The sequence below is a fragment of the Lonchura striata genome, chromosome 6, assembly GCF_050655825.1.
Source record: "Lonchura striata isolate lonStrDom1 chromosome 6, ASM5065582v1, whole genome shotgun sequence".
Taxonomy (NCBI): domain Eukaryota; kingdom Metazoa; phylum Chordata; class Aves; order Passeriformes; family Estrildidae; genus Lonchura; species Lonchura striata.
In genome coordinates, this window is record NC_140708.1 from 21,003,759 (window position 1) to 21,020,063 (window position 16,305).

The 16,305-nt window shown below is 39.4% G+C and overlaps 1 protein-coding gene across 8 annotated transcripts in view; it reads left to right on the plus strand.

Annotated features, from left to right (window-relative positions):
• USP54 (ubiquitin specific peptidase 54) overlaps positions 1 to 16,305 on the plus strand; it is a 93,711-nt gene that overhangs the window by 14,926 nt on the left and 62,480 nt on the right. For 2 of the 8 annotated variants that reach the window (XM_085583573.1, XM_085583574.1), the window contains exon 1: positions 9,889 to 16,264. The exons of 4 other annotated variants lie outside the window; for them this stretch is intronic. The gene's annotated coding sequence lies outside the window, so the exon portion shown is untranslated. Of the gene's footprint in view, positions 1 to 7,110; positions 7,259 to 9,888; positions 16,265 to 16,305 lie in introns of those variants that run through there. 2 more of the 8 variants (XM_077784584.2, XM_077784585.2) reach the window with 2 other exon arrangements.

Here is a 16,305-nt window from a genome sequence, read left to right on the forward strand (position 1 = left end):
CTTAAATTGCCACATATACATATGCTATAATAAGGGTATTGTATTGCCAGTTTAATTTTGGGCAAGGACAGCAAGTTACTAACGTTTTAAAAGTAATAGTACAACAATGTAGGAATGTACAGGAGGGTTGCTGGGTTTGTGTGCTGTGCTGTCAACACTGTGAGAGCCATCGTATCTGCAGGCTCATTTGTTTCAGGCTTAATCCTGTTTTTATTTTTATCTGCAATCCCTTGTTCAGTGTTTATGCCTGAATTTTTGTGAACAAAGTGTATGTTGTGTGTCCCATCCAACCCAGCCCCGGCTGCCCGGCTGGCTGTAGAGACAGATTCCTAGTGGACACGGAAGAGACGCTAATATGCTGCAAACGATCTGGTAATTGTTCTCCCCTTGCTGGTGTGGTCGTTAAGTGGATTGCAGAGCTGTGGTTCTGTTCCTGCCTTAGTGCAGCTCTCCTGTGTTGGCATTGCAGTAGGGATGGCCACCCTAGTGGGAAGTGCCCCTTCCTTCTGCAGGGCCGTGTCCTGACCTTTCTAGCAGCCATAGAGCCAGGGCTCTCTAATGGGGGTTCCATAGGCAGCACGGTTTTGTAAGATGGACTAGAAGTAAGAACTATGGAAATAACCTTAAAACGTAAGTGGAAGAGGAGTATAAATGAGCAGCAGTTTGCACAAGGTGGAAATAAAATGTATACTTTTTAGTATGCAAAACCTACTGGGTAAGTTATTTATTAGGTTGAATCCTGATGACATGCATCCTTTGACTGGTTAAGTGAAAAAAAAATGATGGAAGCTATCTCAGTACAGCTAGATGCCCTTTGAGATGCTGGAACACTTGAAAATGTAAAGAGGGTGGGTAACTAGAGGAAAGGTCTATAATTTCATGTCTCCTGTCTTCCACATTTTGAACAAATTCTTGCAGAAAGTATAAGCCTCAGGGTGACAACAGGAACATGAGGCACAAGCATGATGAATTTAGGAAGAGTTAATCATCATGCCAGTCTAATTTCCTTCTGTAACATAACAATAAGGCCAGCAAATTGACAAGAAAAGTGTGACTACTAGTATTTTTCATGTTAGTGAGTTCTTTGGCAGTGTTTCTTGCTATAATACTTCAAACGAGGGAAGAAATGTGACCTGAAAAAAACTTTTGTAGAGTAGGAGCAAGACTTGGTGGATGACTGTGCCTGGTAGGTGGTTGCTAATGATTGTCTGTCAGAATGAAATGGTTGTATTGAATGCAGATCTGCCACGGTCTGTTGGGTCTGTACTCATTCTGCTTCATTTCAGTTTTTTTGTTAATGACCTTGATGATAGAATAGAGAGTGTGCTTACCAAATTGATTTACTAAAAATGCCCCTAGAACTTGGAGGGAATATATATACATAGGACACAATTTTATGAGCACAAAATTATTTTAAGAAATTAAAAAAATTCTTAGGAGATAAATAGTGACAGATTGAAGTTCTACACTTAACAAAAATCATGAATACACAATTGGACTGTAGGGCACAAGTAATTAGATGATAATTCTCAAGAATTCCTGATGTAAAAGGCCAAATGTTATACCAGGAGGGATAAAAAGGTACAGAATAATCTTTTCTTGTTTTTTCTTTATCCAGGAGTAAGTCCTCTGTTGAAGTGTTGCATCTCACTAGGGTAAATGCCCTAAGGAAATAGAGTTCACCTGAGCAGAGTCTGGGAGAAGATTAATCAAATAATTTGAGTTCTAGAAAATGAGGCCTAATTGGAAATACTGAAATAATTTGAACTGGAAAGAGGAGTGAGTGTGCAAGTGCCAAGAAAAGAACCAGAAGGCATAATTTTGTGGGCATGTGGTAGGCAAGAAGGTAGGAAGTTGTTTGGTATAAAGCCCATCCATAAGAAAAAGGGAAAGATGAGTGATCTTAAAATGTTGCAAAAAACATAGGTTAGGTCTGATCATGAACAAAGGACTAGTTGCTGAGATAGCTGACTGTTCTTTCTCCTCAAGAATTTTATTTAGCTGTTTTTTGACTAACAACATTATTTTAAGATTGATGAACAGTACATATAGACAGTGTTACAGAGTAAAATATTAACTTTCAGTGTTAAAAATTAACTTTCAGTGTTAGTGAGTAAAAAATTAACACTTTGTATATGGAGACAATTTACCCTGTGACAGTATCCACTTGAAAAAACTGATGCAATCAGTCTCCATATTGCCAGTCCTTTGGGTTCTAACATCCTCTAAGACAGTAGCCTCATGTTTTTTTGTTGATATCTCACTATGCAAGTAAGAGCTGTATCACACAAGATTTTCAGCTCTTTTTTCCTTTTCAAGGGCCCTGTCAGTAGTTAACTTTTATTTTTCTCATTTTCATAATGACTTCAGTTGTTTCTTCAGCACTCTGGGTACTGGATGTATTATTAGCATATGAAAACAAGGAGTGTACTGTTGGTAATTGTTTTGTTTATAAAATCTTTCCCAGTTTCCATTGTCTATTTCTCCACTAAGAAATGAATACAAGCTTCAGTTACCTAGGGGTGTAATGTATGTTGTTAGTATACTTCGAGTTTCTATTTGCATTGTTATACCCTGGAATATGTGTCTTTAATCATCACAGTTGGAAATTACCTTACTTAGCATTTTTAGTTTCTGTTTGCTCAGAGAGATTTTGTGAGTCAAAGCCAACAGCCTGTGTACAGTGTAGCCAGCCAAACCTGAATTTTGCGCCTGAGAATGGAATTTGTCACAGCTCCAAGCATTTTTTAATTGAGCTTTTTGTTTAAGTAAATGTGAAGGAAATACCAGCATTTCAGTATTCCTTCTCTCTAATAACTTATTAAAAGTGCCTTTCAATTTATGTTTTTGCCTAATATTTCCCTCCCTTTCTCCCATGTGCAGTCTTCAAACACAGGGCAGATGTCTGGTATGGAAGCATCAGGAGTCCAGCATCCTTCAGGGAGACACTCCGGAGCTTTTAAGAGGTGGAGGTTTTTGCATATTACAGAAAGGATCAGGGTGACTTGAAAATACTTGTTTTGGTTTTGAGGGGATCATTTTAACTCCTCTCTCTCTCTCTCCTCTCTGCTGCTATTTTGCTTCTCCATCACAAAGAGAATTTTGGCTAAGTGCTGCTTTCCTAGATGGATGTTTGTGTTCATATTATCTGCAAGAAAAGTTACTGTTGACATTGATTATTTAAATATTGATAATCAGCTTTCAAATTTCCAGACAAATCTATGAGGAAAACTCACGGGTTGGTGCTCTTTCAAGCTCTAGCCATATTTTAATGGTATTATTTTTAACCACCAGAGACAGAAACTTCCTTTAAAGTAGAAAATGTAGAGTTAGCTGTATGAGTCTAGCAGGTGATATCAATACTAGGAATAAATAGGAGGACCCTTACTGTAGTGGAATGCAAGGACAGTTATTGTCCATGAAGACTCAGTGATAAAATAATCTTTGAAAAATATGCCCCAAATACTAAACCTCAGAGAGAATGCCAATAGCATCTGCCACTGGAACTGAAGGGTAAGACTGCTCTGTAGGAGGAACGTGTAATAAAGAGATGCTATAGTATGGAACTTGCAGGATGTTGCAGCCTCATCAGCCAGCTCTAAGTACTGGGGGTAGGAGGCCAAACCAGCCTTTGGTGTGATTCAAATGATGTACAAGAAGGCCTGGGGTTTAGGAGAGCTGTGCTGCTGCTGAGCTGGGAGCTGAGCTGATGCCAGTGCCCGCGGTTAGGGCACTAGAGCTGCTTTTCCCTTGCATGGGTGGAATGAAATTTACGGCAGCAAATGGCTGCTCGACAATGGATAATTTCATGTTGTATCTTATCTATTGTTTTTGAGAGCCATAGGTAGATCAGAAAAGTCATGGCTTTATTTTTGATTAGACCTGGAATGTAGATGCCTAAAATAATGCAGTTTCTGGAACTGGAGTTCCTTGTTTAGCTGCATTTTTAAATCTACTGAGGAAGCACAGACCTGTCTTACCTACTGTTTATGTTGCATCATGTTGTACTTTCTGTGCTTGATTTTTAATTAATATAATTAACTTTGTATCAACAAAAATTACTTTTGCTTTGCTTTATTTGATGCAGGAAGAATGCTGCTTATTGTGGAATGCTGGATTAGGCTACTGGAATACATAGTACCTAGTGTTTGTCTGTGTCTTTGTAGGATAACATTAAAAAGCATAATAGAAGCTTTATTTATAAGCATGAAGTGTGGTGTTATGAAGACTCTGTAGCAGAGTTACAATCCAAACTTTAAATTTATTGAGACAGCTGCAGCTCCTTTCACTGTAAAGTGGAGTTTGAATTATCTTGTTGCAACAGAAGTAAATGAAGTTCATGTTATATTAGAAACTTAGTAGCTAAGTGCTCCTAAGTGACATCAATTTATTTAAAGGACTAAAAATACACTGAATTTATTTAAGGTACTGAAATGTGGGTAAATATCCAATGTTCCATACATAAAATAAAGGTCAGAAATGATTTTATCATGATTTCACTGTGCAAGACAGAACTGAGCTGTAATTTTACTTATTAAGTCTTATTCAACACTGTGAGTGGGATAGCTGTGTTGGATGGTAATATGTGTAAATATGTGGGTTTAATTTAATAGTTCTAGGGGAAGGCAACAGGAAGGCAACACAATAGTCTGGATAAGCACTAGCACTGCAAACATGCCACAGACAATAGTCAATCTGTCAGCTGTGAAGAGCTGACTTCCAGGCTCCAATTGAAGTTGCACAGATATCTCTCTAAGGCTGGGAGCTCAGTGATCAAAAAGACACCAAACAGGATGGATAGCAATCAAACAAAGGATTTTTAAAAAAATATGACTTTTAAACTCATAAAAATTACTTTTATTTAGGGAAAATTGTATTTGAGTGTTTTTAAATTCCACATTTATTGTTATCAATAATTAAATCTGTTCTGAATATACTTTAAAATAAATTCCCCCTATGTGTTTGCCACTAAAATCGTAGCAAAGGAGGTGCTGAATTGAAACTAGCACTAATGAACTGGCAACCTAGCTTTTGACAATAAGTAGAGTTTTTAAATTATAGTGTAGTATAACTGTTTTGATTGTTCCACAGTTTCTCACCTTAGAATGAAAGATAAAAAATTTTCATGTTTAAATAATAGCCTAGGGAGCTGAGGGGATGAGGTGCCTTAGTTCTAGAAGCATTAAGCGTTTATTTTTTTTTTTAAGTACCTAAATAAAATAAGATTGTATAACTTCTGTCCACATGCAATCTGAGATTAGTATGAAAGTGAAATTCTATTTTAGAAAACATGCCGTATCACATTCATCATTTTCTGGAAAATAGTCCGGATTATTTAGTATAGTAATCTTAGGCAACTAAGCTCACTAAAGCAGAAACACAGATTTTATAAGTACTCAGGGAAATGGGGGTGGGGGGAAAGAAAGGAATATAAACATAAATAAAATGTTTTTGGACATCTGGGTGCCTACAAATGTCATGGGAGGGGGGAGCCGTAATCTCTATAAGGGAAAATAAGGGTTGAATTGAAGTATCTGATTACATGTATATTTATCGTATCTCCTTATTAACAAAGCAAGAAGCAAAAGCTTATGTATGAGGTTATAATATATTTTGTCGGAGTACAATTCAGCCTGTTCTCATATGCACAGCAGAATTGTCTCTCCTCCTTTCTGAATGCTGCACTTCCAATGGCCAGCACCATTTTTGATGAGTGCAGGTGTAATTGATGGTGGGACACATACACAGCAACAAAGAAAAAGGGGAACTTTTGCAGAATCAAAAATTATTTGGAAACAGCTGTAGTTGTTAAATAAAAGATTTTTGATACTAGCTGGAGAATAAGTGACACTGTGCTCTATTATTTCATCTTTGATATCTACAAGGAGGAACTATCCCTGGGAACATGCATGAGAATTAGCATAGTGAGTGTCATTTGTCCATTTTACAGATGAGGAATAGTAGCAGACAGAGATGAATTCATTTGCATGAAGTTGCCCTGAAAGTTGGAAGACAGGATGGTTAATCCTGGAAGTCTGTCTAGACTGATGGCTGATAACAGTAGTGAGAGAATTGAAAAATTCTCTGCACCTTGAGACCCAAAAACCTCCTTGAGGTTTAGGTGAGAGTGAAGTATTTTCTTGTCTGGCTATATAAGAATAGTATTTTTCTGTATGGATTAGATATAAATAGATGTGGGTAGATAGAAATAAGAAGGATGACAGTATAGAAACTGCCATATTTCTGTTCAAATTTGCATTCTGAATACTTTTAATATTTGTATCTTCCATTTCATTATCCTCTCTTCCCCATTTTATGTTATTTGCCTGTCTTGAGTTGAAGTGATGCAGATACTGATTTAAAGGTCTCATGTCCTCCAGCACATTTCCTTAGTACAGAGGATCACTGAGCAGGGTAAGAGGACAATTGATTTTGATTGGGCAAGAGCACAGTAATAAGTTTGATTTGCCCCAATTGCATTTAGAGCCTCTTATTTGTTGATGATACAAACTAAGGGGTTATCAGTTTTGTGTCATGTTACATTGGCTGTTTTCTTCTGGCAGAAATCCAGCAGTTCTTGTTCAGTGTCTGGTTCTGAACATGACACAGAGTGGTCAAGCTGACCTTTACCTATAGGCAGACTGGTACTGTGCTTCTGGGGCAAGAGAGGAGAGCTGGGGCCTTCAGGTTCTTAAAAACTGTAGCTGCTTGGATTCTTGGATGGAAAGAATCAGAGAGGCACATCCTACTCTGGCCACGGCCGCCTCTCAAAAAGAGCTGTGGAAAGACTGGGAAAGTATTTGAAGTGTGTTTCTAAAATCCACCAGGTGAGGGGTTTGCTCGCCCAAATTATTTACATAATCGGCACCCTGGGATATTTCTTTCCGGGGAGGAGGGTTCGAGGGCAGGGCGCGGCCGCAGGGTCTGTCGGCGGTGGCGGGCGGCGCGGCGTGCCCTGCGGGGGAAGGCGGCTGGTACCGAGCGCGGCCTTCCCGCAGCCGCTGCGGCCCCTTTAAGGCGCGACCTGCCGGGGATCAGGTGCGCGGCCGGAGCGATGACGTCATGGGGCGGGGCCGCGGCTCCCGCTCGCGCTGCCCGCGCCGCGGGACGGGCGGCGGCGGCTGCGCACGTGCGCTTGGCGGCGGAGAGCGCGCGGGGCCGCGCGGGCCGGGGGCGCCCGCGGCGGGAGCGGCGGGAGCGGCGGGAGCGGGGCCGCTGCAGCAGGTGTCGGCGTGGGCTGTGCGGGGCTGCCTGCCGTGTAAGCACGGGAAAGGTTTTCTCCTTCAGCGGGCTGCATGGGAAAAATGTGCTGCGCGCAGGGTGTTTAATTATTTGCATACTTAATTTTTTTTTTTTTGTAATACAGCCATCCATCATGTTGTATGCTTCAGTTGTATTTACTTGTTTGAACTGTTGCTTAGATAGTAAGTGAACACTAGATACTGCCTTAGATGATTGTGTTTTCCATGATGGTGAATTGTGCTGGGTACCCGACTGTCCTTGATAAAAAGTGCTGCGCAAAATTTGACTCTTTATACTTGGGTAAATTAAGGCAATTCCAAATGCTCAGGTTTGGACTAGAGGAGGGATGTCAGATGTCATAGAGTTGCTCTTCCTCCCTTGCCAATGGAACATTATATCCCACCTGTATGGAAAAGAAGCTAGATGTTTTGGCAGTTAGGTGGGGGTATGTACGTCCATGTGGAATTTTAAACCACCTAAATATTTGTATGTACAGGAGTTTTGTTTGCTGGTTCTGGAGAAGAAAGGCAAAGGATAGCTTGTAGCTTTGTTTGGGGCTTTTGGTGGTTTTTTTTTGTTTTGTTTTGTTTTTTTGTTGTTGGTTGGGATTTTTTTTCTTTATAAGGTGAGGTGAGGCAATGGAACCTTTCTTTGAACATTCATTTAATCTTCATGATAAATATACTTCTATGTTTGTATTTCTCATTTTTGGCTAATCTGTTCACTTTTCACCAGATAAGTTAAAATTGGCAGAAAAAAGAAAAAAAAAATTGCTGCTCTTTAAAATCATCATGTGAAGATAAAGTTGTCAGGAGGACCTCTAATTTTCTTGGTAGCAGAAAGATGTGACCAAGTAAAACATGACTTTAGCAGGTTTGGTTCTTAAGGCTAGAGAAAAGTCTCTTGGGCATTCTTATGTTAAAAATGTAGGCTGAGATTTCCCTTTTAAGTTCTGATTTGGAAATGCCCATCTCTACCACATCTAATTTTTTGCATTAGATTCCAAAGTAGATTTAGTCTCTTCTAATCTTGTAGAGCATAGGTCTGGAGTAAGTCTTTGAATAAACAATAATACTTGAATGCATGTATGTATATGTTAAGAGATGTGCTATTTTTGGTTTTGAATGCACACCTCTGAATCCATCATTCTGCAGGTTTCTTTTTTTCTATTGTCTTGATAGAATTTCAGTCTAATCAGTATTCAATGGGTGATGTTTTTGCTCTCTAAATTTAGCTGCTGATGTTTATATACTACTTAGTATTCTGTATTGGTCTTTGTAGAGGGCATCCTACATAGATAGATGAGACCCAATGGCCTTTGTCCTGGAAAATGCATCATCCCAAATGACATATTAACATGGGCTTTTTAAAGGGATGAATATTTTATTCTTAGCATGCTTTAAGACCTGTGGAGTCTTTAGGTCTCTTAATGTGTACTTGCTCTTCATGTGTGCCTTAGACCTCAGGGAGAGGAAACTGAGTGAATGGCACATTATGCTAGTGTTTACTACTCTTTTTTCTTTTTTTTTTTTCTCCTGTATTTATGCAGAGAGTATGGGTGTTGTGTCAGAAGCAGGTTTGTAGTCCAGTGGGATGTTCCAGCGATGGGACACCAGGTTAAGGTGAAAGAGTAGGTAATCCGTGGCATAGCAGGATTAGTCCACAGGGTGAAATCTGGTCAATTACTTTTCTATCTGAAAATCTCTTTAACTTTTAAGCATATTTTTTCGTTACAGCACCTATTACTGTGACAGATGTGACTTTCCATAGATTTTTGGCAAGTGGCTTACTGTTTCCTCTGGATGTCATCACCTATTCCTCACCCTTCTTGTTCATATTTAGCATCTTAAGCCAGTTTAATTTCACTGGCTATGAAATAAACAATAGCCATCATAAGATGTGATTGTGTACACTGTGTAAAAGTCACTGAAATGTAAACATCTGCAACAGCTTTTGTAGGTGCATGAAATTTTAAGAAATAATGGCTGTTCTAATGGAATTATTGGAAAATATTTCAAGGTGAAAAGAAAGTTGATTCAAGAATTGTTACTTCCCCTCTTCTTTCTAATGGCATATTTTCATAGAGGACTTAGTTTTATGAATTGCAAATAAAAGTTTGTTTAAGATACTAATTCCCCCATAGTGATTGGGAGGATTCCTGGAATCACATTGACATTGACTTTTGTTTTCAGCTCTTCAGTATTGTGGCATGGATTTAAATGCTCTTGGGAGTTCCATGCTATATATATGCATCCTGACTGCTTATCAGTCTGCCAATGTTCAGTCATAGGACAAAAATAAAACAGAACAGAAAATAATAAATGCAGAATGTGAAATTGTGGAAGACAATATTTTATGAGACTCATTACCTTCTCTATTACTAAGGCTTTGTGATCTTGCTTTTTCTGTTAAATTAAATGATATGAAAATAAAGTAATACGACCAAGCTTACTTTCATTTGGGTTTCACAATGATGCAAGATATTTTCCAGAGTGAATCTTACACCTTCAACCTGTCATCTCCTTTTTATGTCAGATAAGAGGCTGAAAAACACTGTTCTTATTTGATGCAGGCAGGTGAAACAAGCTTGCACAATTTCCTTTCTCAAGACTTCTTGCAAGCCTTTTGGTAAGTACCACAGCATTGCTAAGATTCAAGGTTTACATGTTGTGTGCAGTAATTTAGGGTCACAGAATTACTTAAGTTCTTGACTAGTGTAGGAAAAATGGATACAGATTTATCACTCCAGTTATGCTGGTTCTGTACCATATGTGTGCTTTATGTAGGAAAAGTTGTTTCTTCATTCCTGACTTAGTCAAACTATAAATTATTTCCTCAATAACCTGTAATCATATTTAAACTACAGAAAATTCCTTTTTCTACAGGAAAATATTTTCGTACCATGCCTCTTAAGACATAAACTCTGTGTGTATGTGTGTCTTTCCCAGCTGCAGAGGTGACAGGAGACTTGTCTTTGGCTTTGAACACAGCATGGCATCACAGTCATTCAAAGAATGTGCTCATGCTTTGACCAAGAAATTTAATTTAGTGCTTTGCTTGATTAACAGGCATCTATAACCTGGTGTCTTAACTTGCAGTCAAGAAGACCTTTTGCCTTCTCTTTTTGATAGGGTATTTATAAAACATTCTTTTGGCTTGGGTCCACTTACTGAGGTGGAAGTTACAAAAAGCAGGATGGGTTAAATGCAGTGCACTCTGTTTGGCAGTCACTGGGAGTTAGTATGCAATAGAATTGCTTTTCTTGTTTTTGTGGTGGTTTTGGGAGGGTGGTAGAAACAAGAAGTGCAGTTATTTGTGGTATTTGTGGTGTTACCTCTGTGGTAAAGAGTGGTGTTTAGAGTCTTGCTTGTCTTTGGTAACTTTTCAACCCTGGCTTTTGTAGTATTCGAGACTTCCCAGTGCTACAGGTAAAACTAGTTTGAGTCACTCTTGAGAGTTCCTAGATGTAGAAAGTCAAATTGCTAGCAGGATATGTTCATAGTAATGTGCTGAGGGTATTAGCACTTTGTTTTTCTCCCAGTATTTTTTTTGTTTGTTTGAATCATGTGCCAAAAGGAAGACATCTCGATGAGGAGTGCTCTGCCTTGTAGCACATAAGCATAGGAAATAAAATAGCTTTTATCAATTAAGGGGAAAATATTGAGTATATATACCAACTTTTTACTCTTAAAATTATAAATTAACCAGATTTCTTTGTCAAGTATAAGATTTGTAATGGAATTATGACAATAGTACTCCTGATAGCGATGACTGGACTTCATCTGCAAAGGAATTGTTTCCACTTCATTGCTCCCAAGCTTGTTTTTAAAGCTAGTTTAGATTTTATTTGAACAGATGTAGTCTAAACTAATTTAACTGGTACTAGCACCCCAAGTCACTCCACACAAAAAATGCTTGTGAAGTCTATGTAGGGAACATTGAGGAACAGATCTGACTTCAAACCACCCTGGCCTGTCTTTCTACCTGGCTGCTGTTTACCCTGACCAGGTTGATGTATTGCCATGTTGAAGGGTTGCACAAGGATGAGAATGAGCAGCTGGGAGGCTGAAGGGAAGTGGGGGTGTAAAAGCTCTGTCCTCACATTAGTCAGTGTCTGAGTAGTCTTGAAAAATATTTCTGATTGTCTTTTGGTAGTTACCAAAACAGCACTATGCTTGGTTTGATTATTATTTCATTTGAGAAAAGGCAACAAAAAGATTTTTACTCATCCTGTAATTTATGAGCTATTTGAATTGCTCTGAGTTGCCTGACTTTAATAAAAAAAAAGTAACTCAGATGGTAAGAGAAAACAGAATGGATTTTTTTTTTAATATGAGTCCATTTGATTCTAAGGATATGTTGATGAAGTAAAAGCAAGATTTTGCTATGCCTCCCCACCTCCCAGACCTTTTTTAAACAGTTGTCTTGCCATGTGGAAAAGGTCAGCTGAGTACAGCATATGTATTTGCCCAATATGTTTGAACACATTGCCCTAAAGTTTGTTACTGTTGTTATTTTTTTTCTTTGTTTTTTTCTATCCTCTTGAAAATTGCACTGCTGATATGGGAACATGAGCTTCTCTTTCTTAACTCACCTTCTTCACCCTCCTCAGACCCCAAAAAAGAAATTGTTGATGGTCACTGCTTTCTATCCACAGAATTAACTTTTTTTACCTCAGAGATTTTCAGTGAAGAGGGCAAACGTCTGTTTTCACACTTTCTTAAAGGTCCAGGGGATGCATTCTCCAAGTTCACAACTAGTGTCCCAGAAGAATGTACTTAACTTAAAAAGAAAGAGGCTAGAAAAGTTTAACCAGGGGGATTAATTTGCATCAGTTGTTTTGAGCTATCTGTCCTGGAGTGTAGCTTCACTGTGGCTGCTTAAGGACAGAGCAGGTGGCTGGGTCTTGACTGGGTGTTCCTGCTCTCTCCCTGTTCAGCTCTTGGTTGAAGTGGCTCCTGCAAGTGGCTCGCAGCTCAGTGCAGTTCTTGGAAGCAACGGGAGCGTGAGGCTAGGGAAAGTACACAGCCTGACAAAGTCTGCTGTTTCCCTTAGTTAAATGAAACCGCGCCTTCTGTCTGTGTTCCCAGTTGCTGCACAGCCATCTGACTGCAGATGGAGGGGCAGCTTTGTTATCTGGATAGGAGGATCTAACTACAGGCCATTGTCAAGAAGCGTTGTTCACCGGGCCTACTTTCCTGCTTTTGAGTGAGAAAGCTAATGAAAAAATAAAATTTCTATTGGTAGAGTTGATTATTGCCGACTGTTTTTTGCCATCCTGTTATATGTCATTTTGCAAACTTACCAGTGTTAGCATAAGGGGAGTGGAAGGAGCACGTGATAGTGAACAGATCCACCCTGGTAGCAGCTGTCAGCTTGGCACTGCTGTATCATAAAACATACTGTAAGTTACCTGTGCTAGAAATTAGTGGCTAGTACATCTGCATGGTGTCTTGACTTTGGTGGCAAAGCTCCTAAAGAAGCTGCTGTAACTAGTGTTTCTCTTCTCATGTACCCCTCTGTAGTTTGCTGGTCTGTGTTGTGCCAGTTACAAGTGCATACTGCAGGACTACTCTGTATTCTGAATAACTGAAATTATAAAGTAGCCCACTTCATACTTTTCTTGTTATTTTTAACCCATATTTTTTTCATTTGTAATGTGGTCCTACACTGGTTGCCACCTGCAGAACAGAGCATCAGACGAGAATAGTAAGAACTGATCTGTGAAAGTTTGGCAGGATCTTCTGCAGCCAGCTTCTTTGTTGGTAGTCAAGAAAATTCATCTTTACCACGTAGCATTTATTCCTGACAAACTTCTTCATATAGACAGACTTAGGGTATTTAAACTGTACTAAGTGTGCTGACATTTACAGTTCTACGAGTGGGAGTGCTGTGGTGGATAATTATATGAAGGTGAAGGGAAGGGCTAACATAGCCTTTGCTAGGTAGGAAGCTAAAAGATCTGCAAAAGCAGGAGGAAGCCAAAATCATATGACTGTAGACATTTGGAAAAGAACTCTTTTCAGTCTTAAAAGAATGGTTGTTTCAGCTCTGTCATCTGTACTTTGTTTCTTCAGTTTTTTTTTTTAACTTATACATTTGTCATTTTTCTTGGCTATCTCTCTTTATCTTGCCAGCTATGAAGGTATACTGTTGGCATGCATGCTTTGATGGGGTTATTTGCAAATACATTTACTTCACATGGCTGATGTCTGAACCAAAGCAAAAAAGCAAGGAAGGCAGCAATTTCGGGCTTGTCTCTGTTGGTTTAGTTTGCCTGGATTTCCTGCCTCATTTCTGTCTGAGGTAGCTGTGTGGATGGCTGTATAATTGTACCATTGCTCTCCCAGTTGCCCTAGGGGCTGCAGTACTTGACCAGAACAGTTTGAGGGTTGCTATTCTGTCCTAATTTAGATGAAATGTTAGAAGAGTTGAATTTATTCCCCCACACACACACACACTTTTCTTCCTCTTCTGTGCAGAAATGTGGTAATTGCTCTGAATTCTGCCTTAGTTTACTGGCAGTGAGTCAGATTCTTAGCTGGTATGTTTGGTAAAGTTTTCTTTTGTGAGTGCAGTAGCACTGTTGTTCTTCAGCTGGGGACCTGTCCCCCTGCTTCTGCTCAAGGCATGGAGCCCTGCTTGCTGTTTGTACTGTCTGACCCTCATCAGCACACACTGAACTCTTACTTTCAGTCTAATGCAAAGGCATTTGTTTTAGTAGTAAAACATTTATTGTCCTTTGCTGCTGTATGATTCTAAAAAGTTCTAATTTTAGGTGTGATGGAAGCAGAACTGATCTTGCTTTCAAGAAAGAGAGCATTTAGAAATAATTTTCCTGCTTTCTTCATGCACTGAAGTATTGAAGAACTGGTTATTGTTTGGTAACTGGTAGTCTCCACTATCCACATGCTGAGGGACTGTGCAAAATTATGTCAAAGCAGATGTTTGAAAATATCTGCAATTGGATCCATATTTCTTGCAGTTACTCAAGTATTTGTGGACACCTTAAGCACTTTATCACAAAGCTGAAAACAAGTTCTAAAATTATGGGAACTGAGGCTGAAGAAAATAGCAATTGGCAAACATCAGTACCACAAAACTCTTGATGTTACTGATTTAGATGCTTCTATCCTTTTGTGAGCATTGGCCAGCATCACCTCATCAAGGAAGTCAGTAGAGTCACTGGGGGGGGTGTATGTGGTCTTTGTGTCTGAGGAGGAAAGGCAAATGCTTTGTCCTGTGGAAGGAGGAGGACTAAAGGAATGTAGAGACCAGTATTTTCTCTGCAAGAGTGCTTACCAACCTTGGGTCATGGTTTTGTGGAAATAATGCCACTTTACTCTTGGTAAAATTCTACAAATATTTGAGAGTAAACATGCAGATCCAAGAAATAGTGTGAGACACCTGAAAGAGTTGGTCACTTTCTGTACACTAAAAATGAGGTTTGGCATATTGTTTTTGCCTGGCAAAAGTCTGTGTTGGCATTGCAAACTGTGTTTTTAAGTGATTTGGCTTCCTTGAAACAAGCTGTTTGAGGGTTTGAGTTAACATGCTGCTTTAACCACACACAGCTGTGGAGGAGGTTTTGAGCCCAGCTTGACTACTGAATACTGGGCTGTTTTTTGTTCACAATTATGGCACTGTCAGTGCACTTTAGAAAATTACTTTGAAATTTGCTCACACTAAATCTTAAAAAAAAAAAAGTTGTGTAGAAGCCTCATGAGGTAAAACTGCTTGGAGTATTGTGCTTTTGCTATATTTTTTCCTTTCTTGTTCTCCTATTTTTGTCCCTCCAAAAATCTATCATTATGGAAAGACATAGTTAAAACTTGGCTCAGCCCCTTCTATCCTGCAAGACTAAATTGTTCTTAAGGCAGACCAGTTTAATTGTATTCCAAATGCTTCCTTTTTGCATTGTTTGTTTCGATTAGGTAAATGGTCCCAGTGGGAATAGTATCTTCAATTCCTTGTATGTCCAAAGCATTATTATGTTTCAGTCTGATTCTGTTAGCATTATATTGTGCTGGAGCAACAAAACAATGGTGTGCATTGGTTTGGGTTTTTTTTTTGGTAACATAACCAAAGTTTTCTCTGCAGCTATTTTGGTCTTGGATGTACAGTAAGTCTCCCTGTCTGTGCTCTAAATGTGCCCGTATTAGAAGAGTAAATTGATGCTGAATGCAGATGGCAGTCCTGTCCTGGAGCTGTACTGTAGGAGTGTCTGGGAATAACTGTAATGCTACTGCTGAGCTTACGGGAGGTTTTGGGTATAGGAAGCTGTTTTTCTGAACAAACTTCTTTTTTCCATGATCTGTATCACTGGCTTTGGGGATAGTTCCAGGAAGTGTCCTGCAATAATTGTTCTTTGAAAAACTGCTTTTAAGTTTGTATTGAAGCTGCAGGGCTGTAAACTGAGGGACCAAAACTGAAGCCATCTTTTGAGTCCTTTACATTTTTTTCTGTTAAACGGTGACATGTTGCTCCTGGTTATCAATTTCTTCTATGAGAAAACAATCCTTGACATTTAGCTGCAGAGTCTGCAGGAAACTCTCCAGTTCGCTTGTCACACTGAGGGGAGCCCTATGTCCCCCTCCTCTGTCCCCAGTCTGGTCTCTTTTATAAAAGGGTTTGGAAAACCTTCCTCCTCCTTGCCTGGCGCTGTGTCCGTGGGGAGCTGTGTCTGTGAGCAGGGCTGGGCCTGTGGCCTTATCTCTGTTGTCAGAGCTGCCTGCCTGGTAGGTGGCAGCGGGGCAATGCTTTTCGAATGAGACTTTCCTGTGCTTAGGGAGGCCCTTGTTTTTTTGTTTTAACAGCTTCCTATTGTCTGAAACAGCAGGTTATCCCCTCCCATGCTATTCTAGCTCTTTCCTCCTCCCTTAAATAATTTTTCTGTGCAAGTATTAACCAGAGCAGTTACTCTCACAGTGAGTCCTCAGTTTTCCCAACTCTCTCTGATCTCCAGCTTCTGTTGTGATACCACTGTGGAGTCCACACAACAAATAGAAAGCAGCTTTTGAAGGTAGGTCTTTCTGATTTTTAATTCAGCATCACCACCACTCA